The sequence below is a fragment of the Nomascus leucogenys genome, chromosome 13, assembly GCF_006542625.1.
Source record: "Nomascus leucogenys isolate Asia chromosome 13, Asia_NLE_v1, whole genome shotgun sequence".
Classification (NCBI taxonomy): domain Eukaryota; kingdom Metazoa; phylum Chordata; class Mammalia; order Primates; family Hylobatidae; genus Nomascus; species Nomascus leucogenys.
The window spans coordinates 65,220,540-65,231,520 of record NC_044393.1 but is presented as its reverse complement, the minus strand read 5'-3'; the positions used below and the strand labels follow the sequence as shown (position 1 = coordinate 65,231,520).

Here is a 10,981-nt window from a genome sequence, read left to right as displayed (position 1 = left end):
ACTGTGCAATCAATTTATAGAATATTAGGACTAAATGATCCACTTGTCAAGCATCTAGTCCAGCCTTCTCATGAGGGAACTAGAGAACATTAAGGTTAATTTCCTTAAGGAAGATTGCACAACTTATTGGTGACAAAGCCAAGTTTAGCTTCATATCGAATGACTCCTTATTCTGCACTGATTTCCCTGTATTCAATTATTTCTTCCTGCTCTTAAAACAATGTAAGGGGAACAGGTTTTATCATCTCCATTCTAAACATGATATAACGTAGAGTCAGGAATACTAAGTGATTTGTCTAAGGTTCCATGGACAATAATGGCAACTGATTTTTTTGAACTGAAGTACAAAGCTGTTATTTTTCACATTTTCCAGGTACAGCCCTTTATGCTAGATTTTTAAGATTATTTTTAAGTTTGACCCCATAATCCAGCAAGTAACTATTCCTTCTATTTTTGTGCCATTTTAAAGTGTAATAAAAATAGAATTCTGCCAGCCACGAGTGGAAAATGGAAGCCTACTTGAATGGTTCAAGAGACTTTAACAAAGGTATTGCATTAATTCCCCAGGGATGCCATAACAAATTACCTCAAACCCAGTGGCTTAAAACAAATTTATTTTCTCACAGTTAAGGAGGCTAGAAGTGCAAACTTAAGGTGTTGACAGAACTGGTTTCTTCTAGAGGCTCTGAGGGAAAGCGCATGCCTCTCTCTTAGTATCTGGTGTTTGCTCACAATCCTGGGCATTCACTGGCTTGAAGAGGCATCACCCTAATCTGCCTCCATCTTCACATGGCTTTCTTGGTGTGTCTCTCTGTGTTTTTTCCTCTTCTTACAAAGACACATTGGATTTAGGGGTCACCCTAAATACCTGATGATTTCATCTCGAGATCCTTAGTTAATTATACCTTCACAGACCCTATTTCCAATATGGTCACCTTCTGAGGTTCTGGGTGAACATGAATTTTGGGGAACACTATTTGAGCTACTTCACGAACCACTTATGAAATTGTGGGTAGAGTAAGAAGACAGATAAGAACAGGAAGTCCTTACCAGCCCTAGGCTTGAAGGGGCAAACAGGAAATGGTGCCTCAGCATCCCATTGAGAGCCAGAGCAGTGGAGGAGACCTTCTAGCTGGGGAGAGATGTCACCCTCACCAGGACACTCGGCGCAGATCAAGTGGAGAATAGTAAAGGAATACTCCAACCACTTCTTCCTCTCAGCATCTGATCTTCTTCAGATGATTCCCGTTAGCCAAATTCAACCAGAAGCCAGCTGCAGTTCCTTATTACTGCTGTAACAAATGATCCCAAGCTTGGTGGCTTAAATAATACAAATTTATTATCTAACAGTTCTGTAGTTCAGAAGTCCTACAAAGGTCTCACTGGGCTCAAATAAAATTGTCGGCAGGGCTGTATTCCTTTCTGGGGACTCTAGAGGAGAATGCATTTCCTTGCGTTTTCCAGTTTCAAAATTCCCTCCGTATTCCTTAGCTCGTGGCCAGCTCCTCCATCTTCAAAGCCAGCAATGGAAGATTGACTCTTCACATAGCATCACCGACTTCTTCTGCCACGTAAGGTAACATGTTCACAAGTTCCAGGGATTAGGATATGAATATCTTTAGAGGGGCCATTGTTTTTGCTTAGCATATCATTTGACAGTCTATAGGATTCAGCCTCCTGGACAGGGCTGATTCCAAATTAGGTAGAGATGAAGCTTATACAGTGAGGAGGAGGCCATCTATAAGAAAAATAGTTCCAAATTACATTAGTCACAAAGTTTGGAAGAGGTAACATCTAAGGAGTCCTGAGCTGAAGCTTCATTAGCTCCATAGTAAATCAGCCTTTGTTCCTGGGCACAGAGCAGGGCAAAGCATGGTAGAGAATGGCATGGTAGGTAGGAGCAGTGGCATAGGGCAAATGGGCAAGAATCAGAACAGCAGATTTTATATTTTCCTCCTGAGAGCTGATTACAAGGTTGACTTGTTGGAGTCCATTGGTATTTAACCAATGCTTGTTCCTCAAAGTGACATCAGTCTTCAAGCCTGAATCATCTGAAATTTGATCATCTTGTTCACAAGGATAGCATCAGTGATGGCCAACAGCTTAGTGAAATGGATTTATGCCATGCCTTCATAGAGCCTGGACTTCCTTCACCCATTGTTTCCTCTTACTGCAGTTAGGCAAATGCGTAGTAATGCTACTGAGCTTGGTGCATTCCCGCTTACCCAGTAGTATTCCTTAACTTTTTAAGACAGTGTGGAATATTGGCACCTTTCCCTCCAGTCTTCCCCTCAAATGGCCTGTAACAAGGTGTTCAGTCATTAATCCTGAAATGTTACAATGGAGCCTTAGATTTTAAAATCGGAAGTTCAGGTGTATTGTGTAGCTTATGGAAATTCCATCTAACCACAGCACATTCAATTCTACATTTGCTGCTTTCTTGTGACTGTGTAGTGTATTTGATACAAAATTTTCTTTCTAGATCCCCGAATTCTAGGACTTTACAGTGCAGTCATATGAGAGTGAGTCAGCAGTTTAATTCCAATCTGCCCCACCACCACCTAGGGACTTTCTAACAAGAACTAAGACTGTTATTACTTTTTTATTATGCAAGTAGAATAAAGAGGAACTACATTAACAAGAATAGAGAAGTGAAGAATACCAATTGCCGATGTCCTAACAGTTTTTAAAATATAAAAGTAAACTCCACTGTAGATTTTACTTTATGAAAATAGATCTATTTCCTGAAGAAAGTTTTGTTTTTAGATTGTTGCTTTATTTGTTCTATTCTCTATGTTAGATAAATTCCCCTATTGCCATGCTTGTGCTAACCTTCTATATAGTAATTTCACTGAAAACAGAAAAAGTAAGATAATTAATTGTACCGATAGAATTAAGAGGTTAGCATGAATAACCTAATGATGGCATTTTGGCTAATGGCATTCTTTTCTCAAAAAGGTTCACTGAATTAACAAGTCACAAATAATCATACTGAAGTTGGATATGGGTCATTTCTAAGTTCACAGTGTGCGTTCTATTCCTTATAATCTATCAGCCAAGGTCTTCGTTTGATATTAATGTCTTAAAAAGTGAAATTGCTCATTACATAGTAAACATTTCTTTGACTGTTTTCCCTGTTGATACTTAAATAAAATAGAAAAAGAAAATAACAAAGGTGTAAAAATCAAAGAAAACTCATGGAAAGGGAACTTAAAATGAAGGTAGTGGTTATTTCAAGGCTGGCACCTTCTAGAAGGTCACTGTCTAACTCAAACAGTCCATGGAGCACATCTTAATCTATGATTCAACAGCAGTGCCGACACACAGTGCTACTTTAACATGTCCCGTGCAAATTTTAAATACTGAAAGATCTCCACTGACCTTCCAGGTCAGTCACTTACAAGCTGTGTAATTATGGGCAAGGTTGTTAAATTGTTCAAGCCTTTATTTTCTGTTTTAAAATGGTTATTATAATATCTGCCCAGGATTGCTGTCAGAATTAGAAGTAATGTTTATAAAAGGCCTATTACCACCCCCAGCAATTGGGGTGCAGCATTACTAATATTATCATATTGCACAGACATTCATAATTATTTAATATTTTCCTGCATATTTACTTTAAAATAAAAGAATCAAGCCTTAAAAATCTCTTGCTGGGGAATTATATGCATTCATTTGGAAATGGGAGTGATGATTCTGGGTGAAACATTTCTCAATCTTGCTCAGTCCAAGGGGTTTTCCACTGAGCGTATGTTCTGCAGATGTTTATTAAAACATGCTTCTTCTACATGAGTACCAGACATGGAGAGCTCAATTATTGCTAAATTTTCCATGGTCTATTTTATAATTCTTAATCTTTGAACTCTGGACCACTGATAATTTTAAAAGTAATAGGAGGAGGAATAAAATTATTTCCAGCAAAATTTTGTGTATATACAAAGGATATAAATGCTTACAAAAACAAGTATATAAGCATGGAGTTTTTATAATGATGACAGCAAGGAAAGTCACCCACTGACTTCTAGATTTTTCTGAATGAGTTAAAAAAATGTCATACAACTTTATTTTAGTTTCTTCATCTATAAAACAGGGAAAATCCCAATTAATCTCTTCTCAAGCCTCACGTTTGTGATGATTTGTCAAGTTTCCCATGGCAGAGTTTCCTAGACGTCCATCCGGATCCATCTCCCCTTATTTTAAAAAGAAATCTTGAGTTTCTGAAGGGTGTGTGGCTGCTTGGCAGGCATTCTGTTTCCCAGTTCCTCTCATAGACTTAGTTGGGACCAAAGGAATAGGAGAGGAAGTGATGTGTGTTACTAGAAGGTGATGCGACTGGGACAGCCAAGGTGGCCCAGAGATGGAACACCCTGTTGAGAAACGCAGATTCTCTCACCCGATTTGGGACTACTAATCTCTGCATAATCAAATGAGCATGAAATAAACTTACACTTTGTTTATACCACTGTATTTGGGGTCTCTATTTCAGAAGCTCAGCCTGTGTCCTACTTATTCAACCTCTTAGAGGAACACAGCACTAATATAGACGAAAAGGTAGTTTCTAGGTAAACTGGGCACATTTGTGGGCTCTTTACCATGCTGAGTGTATACTCCTGACAGCTGGTAGTGGCAAGTTAGAAACATCAGATACCTTTAGAAATTCCAGGGATTTCTATTGAGCTGCTGGTCTGTGGGACTGAGCTGTGCCTACATTAATAGTGTCAGAAGTTCTCAAGCAGCTTTTGGAACAATAGCGTTCCTGGCTGCTCTGACTTCAAGATGCAAGTGCGCGGCAGCTTTAACGTTTCGTCTTTTGTCCCAGACTTTGCCCTGTGGTTTCTTTGGGATGGACTACCCAGACAATGCCTCTCTGTCCTTTTCCTGTTCACGTAGAACATAGAACATGACCTCCAACCAACCTGAACAATTGAATTTGCAGTTGTTCTTTGGGATAATACTCTGCTCCTGGTAACACTGGTCCCTTCCTGGTTTCTCTGGAATTAAACTCTGGGCTATATTGTCAGGGGGCCATTTATTGATTAGCTCAAATGTAGTTGAAATTTAGGAAAATTAACTCTATAGAGTTTAGGATTTGTAAATGCAGGCACTGGCAATTTTGCTAATCATATATAACAAGGGGAAATTTTGTTACAACAATAGAAACCAACGACTACTGAGTATTTTACAAAACAGCTGACAGTAATCCTATGCCTCCCAGTATGTTTTCCTCCCTATTAGTTACATTATGAAAGGTTTGATTGATTGATTGAAGATTTCTAGGCTGATGTGCCTATTGTACTTTGTAAGCCTACATTGCCTCCTGCTGGCTCTTCTTTCTAAATAACTCTTGTCATGTCTCTCCAGAAATAGAGCAACAGGCCTTTCTTTTTGTTTGGTGTTTTGTGTGTGTGTGTGTGTGTGTGTGTGTGTGTGTGTGTGTGCGTGTGTGCGCCACATATGTTGCCTCTGTGTTTTCTCTCTATCTAGACTATCTTGATTCCTGATTCTTCTCATCAAAGAACACATTTTCAAAATAACTAACCTTTAGCAAATAAAATTTCTCTTCCTCCTCCTTCTCCTACACAAACTCTGTTCTTGTACATCTGTTAAAGCAAAGCCCTCCTTTCCTGCCATCCATATCATGATGCTATCTCTGACTATAGCTGTATGTATATAGCGCTATATATATTCCTGCATATAGCGCCATATATATATATATATATATATATTATATATATATTCCTGCATATGCAGACACATTCTTGGCTCTCTAATTTGACTCTTGCCATAGTAATATAGGAAAGACCCTGTGAATGGCTGCAGTAAGAAAACCTGGTTTTCTTGTATATATGCATACATCATCAAGGGAGTTGGGACCAATTTTTTCACCTGGACTATTTCAGTAGCCTTCCAATTCATCTTCCTGCTTCTGTAATTGCACCCCCCTCCCCAGTCTGTCCTCCACAAAGCAGCCTGGGTTTACTTGGTGATCCTTTGGAAATGTAAGTTGAATCATGTTTCTCCTCTGCTCAAAACCTTCTAATGCTTTCTAATGCTAAGAATAATATTCATTGTCCTCATCATAGCCTACTAGGCACCTGGTTCCTCTTTCATTTCTCTGATCTTATCCGTTATATTCTTTCTCTTACTCATGTTGCCTGAGTCTAAATGGCTTTAATACTATTTTTTTAACTTTTATTTAAAGTTCAGGGGTACAAGTGCCAAGTTGGCTACACAGGTAAACTTGTGTCATGGGGGTTTGTTGTACAGATTAATTCATCACCCGGGTATTAAGACTGGTACCCATTAGTTATTTTTCCTGATCCTCTCCCTCCTCCCACCTTCCACCATCCAAAAGACCCCAGTGTGTGCTGTTCCCCTCTAAGCGTCCGTGTGTTCTCATCATTTAGCTCTCACTTATAAGTGAGAACATGTGGTATTAGGTTTTCTGTTCCTGTGTTAGTTTGCTAAAGATAGTGGCCTCCAGCTGCATCCATGTCCCTGCAAAGGACATGATCATGCTATTCTTTAAGCACCAGAATACTCTTCTTACCTCAGGGCCCTTACACATGCTGTGCCCACTGCCTGGAATGTCAGTCCCTCAAGTACCTACCTGGTTTGCATTCTTTCACTTAATTAATTGCTCAAATGTCAACTTAACAAGGAGGTTCCTGGCCATCTATCAAATTCACCCTTTCCTCCCCCCTTCTACCACACACAGCCTTTGCCTATCACTGTCTATTTTCTTCCATCATAGCAGATACTTTGTCTAATTTCTTCCCTGATTTACTCCTCCAATGCTTAGAACAGTGCCTGACATGTGGTAGATGATTAATAAGTATTTAACGTATTAAAAAGTAATTAAACACTTTGCTAGCAAGGTACTTCATAAAGAACATGTTCTCACATACAGTTGTCCTTCAGTATCTGCAGGATACTGGTTCCAGGACCCCTTAAATCATCTTTAGATTACTGATAATATCTAATATAATATAAATGCTATAAACATAATTGTTATACTACATTTTTATTTGAATTTTTTTATTGTTAATGAAATAAACTTGTTGTTTTTGTTAACAATAAAAATACAAATAAAGGCCAGGCGCGGTGGCTCACGCTTGTAATCCCAGCACTTTGGGAGGCCGAGGCGGGCGGATCACGAGGTCAGGAGATCGAGACCATGGTGAAACCCCGTCTCTACTAAAAAAAAAAAATACAAAAAATTAGCCGGGTGTGGTGGCGGGCACCTGTAGTCCCAGCTACTCGGAGAGGCTGAGGCAGGAGAATGGCGTGAACCCGGGAGGCGGAGCTTGCAGTGAGCCGAGATTGTGCCACTGCACTCCAGCCTGGGCGATAGAGCGAGACTCCGTCTCAAAAAAAAAAAAAAAACCAAATAAAATTATTATATTGCTTTTATTATTTATTCTTATTTTTATTGCTTTTTCCCCAAACATTTTCATTCTATTTTGTTTGAATCCATTGATGTGGAACTCATGGTAAGAAGTAAGTGTATTCTATAAACCAGAGTTAGACATTAGTTAAAGGCTTACATAATTGTTGGAATAGAATTTGCCATTAATTATTACACACCTATTTAGTACTTACTGCACTGTAAGATATTTTACTAGGTAATTGGGAATTTAGAGAAGAATAGAATATATTTCTATGATCTAGTAATGGCAACACACAAAAATTTGATACTCACCTTTGTTATAAGACAGAGAAGCTATTATTGTCTCCATTTTACAAGTGAGAAACGTGAGTTTAGAGTGCTGAAATGCTTGTCCACAGTAATGCATACAAGTTAGTGAGCGGACCAAGCTCTGCTACTAATTGGTTTGCACTACTTTGGGCAAGTATCCAGATCTTCTAACCTTCTCCTCTTTCCATTCTCTCATACTGCTATTCCTCATATCTGCTTTAGAGGGAAGGTAGCCCATATATTATACCAGAGTGAGCAGAGGATATTGTTGTTCTTCTAGATATGGGTATTAAATAGCACACTGCTTTTCAAAATATATTAATTATAAGTTCATTCCTGAGTCAGTCAGAATTGGCTAGGTTATAGTACACAATCCCCCAGATCTCATTAGTTTTAATAAAATAGTTTATTTTTCATTTATGCTATGAGTCCAACATAGCTTATAAGGAAGCTTTGTTCATCAGAACCACTTGAGGCCTGAGCTGATGGACGCTCCATCTGGACACCTGCTTTGGTGATCACTGAGTCAGCTGCAGAGGAGAGCTGTAGAGTCAAGCACTGGCAAGAAAGTGTTCCAACCCTCCCTCTTCATTGACCAGAGCTAGACTCATGGCCACTACTAACTGAGTGAGCTACAAGTAGAGAAGAATTGAATTTGAATGAAAATGGTCAACACTGGTAATAATTGTCATATGCACATATTCACACACACACACACACACACACACATTTTGCCCTTTCTTTCTTTTTATTTCCCGGGGCGATAACCAACTTGCCCTACAAGACTCTTTGAATGTGGTAAGCCCAGTGTTTCCCGCTTTGTTTTACTTGTTGACTTCTCTAGGAAGGATTTGTAAAATCCAGAGAAACTGAAGCCAGATTATGATGATTGAGAGACAGTTTATTTTCTCCCTGGGGCTTTCACCTAACAGTGGCAATATTGTCCTCTTATGGCACATTTAAATTTGTGCTTGCTACTCAGTTTTTTCTATTAAGCACCTGTAACTTTTATTTGTGTATAGATAGTTGTTGATAAAATAATAAAATATTCCATACAGCACAAAAAGTAAAGAATTGGACTGGTGTTTGTAATTGCAATTTGTTGAAATCATGAGCTCATAAATATTACTCCTCCCCTTTACCATTATATGAAAATATGAGAAATGAATGTAACATCAAAAAGAGGAACTAAATCATGGTTTATATAGCTTGGCCTCCCTTAGAAGTAGAAAAAGAGGAGAAGTGGGAGTAAACAGAAAGATAATGCTTATGGTACATACAAAACAAATGGAGAGATTGAGTCTCATGGATTCTTCGCCTGAGCCACCTGCAAAGGTAATTTTTCCTCTGAATTATTTAATTGGAACTACAAGGTATAAAATCACTCGTATTTGGGGCTTTAAAATCATATGGCTATAAATTTCAACTTAGTTTAAATGTTTAAGATTATTAACTTTTAACTTACATTAGCTCAAAAAGTTAGAAATAGATAAAACTTTTAATGGTGCTATTTGTTTTTTATGGGTGATATTTGATTATAATACTTCAGTGGTGAATTCACTAGAAGGAAAAGGAAATGGTAAATTGGATAACTGCTTTGTGAGACTTCTAAATGTTACTCTTTTTGGACTATGCAAAATGGTTTCAAATATTGCTGAAGTTTATAGAGAATTGGCGAGACTATGTTTCTCTCCTTTTATGCAATATATATGTCTCTGAAGAATTGGTTGAAAATATGATTATTATATATAATGTAGAATATATTAACCTAGGATTGATTAATCATCTCGGAAAAACACAAGACAAAATGGTTATTTTATAAAGTACATTTTTGATAAAAATATATTTCGTAAATTTGAAATTTTGAAAATTCTATATTCTTAAAGTAGGGTGAACATAAATTTGAATTTCATAATTTAGTAAATGTGAGACATTTATTTCTGATTATCGCTGTAAATACACTTGTGACTTATTGATTATTCCTTGTATCATGTTGAATCCTATTTCAGATAGCTCTTTAAGTAAATGAGTTATTTACATATAAAAACTGTTAAGTTACATATAAAAACTGTGAGTCAGTTGAACTATATATGAATGGTATAAAACACAAGTTATTCAAACTCATATTTGTAAAACTAATTTTCATTATTGCTTGAAGCATGACAAATTATATAATAAATTAGCAAAACATTTTATAATCTTTTAGGGACAAAAATGAAATCTTTGTAAATTTCTGTTACTTCATCTTTTTAATATGAGCAAATATCAAAAACAAAAGCAAATATAATTAGAAAATGTCCTCTTCAATTCACATATTAAATTAGGATTTGTGAAATACTACAAAATAGGATATGTGTTATTATAGTGGGACCTAGTATCACATTTTTGTAGTAATATGCTATTGCAAAAGAAAGAAAAAGCCTAACATTTTATCCATTATTATGTTCTTTAAGCAAGGAGAGCACAACCAAACTTCATAAGATATTTTTGTACCTCAGAACATCAACTTTTTTCCTTTGGATATCATTGATTTTCATCAGCACACTTTTCACTATTTTGAGAATTGTGCCAGAATTTTGAGAAAATAAAAAAATAAATGGCTTAGTGAGCATAATTAAGATGTGAGCTTGTTAAATTTGGCTAGAGATATAGTTAGTTGCTTAAATTACATAAAGCTGACAAGAAGAGGGAATTCATGCTTCAGATGTTTGCATAATTTTTCACAACTAAATAATTTGGCTTACTCAGTTTAGGTATTTATTTTCTTGTCCATAATACTCATTTAAAGCTACAAAGAGTTTTAGCTGATATTACTTATTGAAGATGGGGGAGGGGGAAGAGAAATAATCATTAAAAAAGACTCTATAGCTTCGAAAATGGACCAGAAACCTCTTTCATAGCATTACATTGAAAAAATTTAGGTGACAAATATAGGATGCTCAGAGAAGGCTTCTTCCAAAGTGTGTTAAGCTTTCTAAAACAAAAGTTTGGGTAGTTCTTCAGTTTTTAAGGAAAGCTCAAACCTATCTATTTTATTTTAATTCCATGCATATAGAATAACACAATAAAGGGTAGTATTTTCCTAATTTTACAAATAAGGAGATTGTGGCTCCGAAATGTTAAAAGAAATATTGTGTGTATCTGCATGAATCATAAACGGGGGACAGAGAATTTGAAAATAGGTGTCTGATATGTGCCAGATTTCAAATTCAAAGCTGAGTAATGTACAGCCATGTCCTCCAGGGGACTGGTGTTTAGTGGGAAGCAGGACAGCAGATGTGC

General features: G+C 36.9%; 1 protein-coding gene across 1 annotated transcript in view; it reads left to right on the top strand.

The window, feature by feature from the left end:
* The first annotated feature begins 8,927 nt into the window (after positions 1-8,927).
* Positions 8,928-10,981, top strand: part of TFEC (transcription factor EC) — a 222,012-nt gene continuing 219,958 nt past the window's right edge. The window contains exon 1 of the mRNA XM_030825682.1: positions 8,928-9,034. The gene's annotated coding sequence lies outside the window, so the exon portion shown is untranslated. The remainder of the gene's footprint in view (positions 9,035-10,981) is intronic.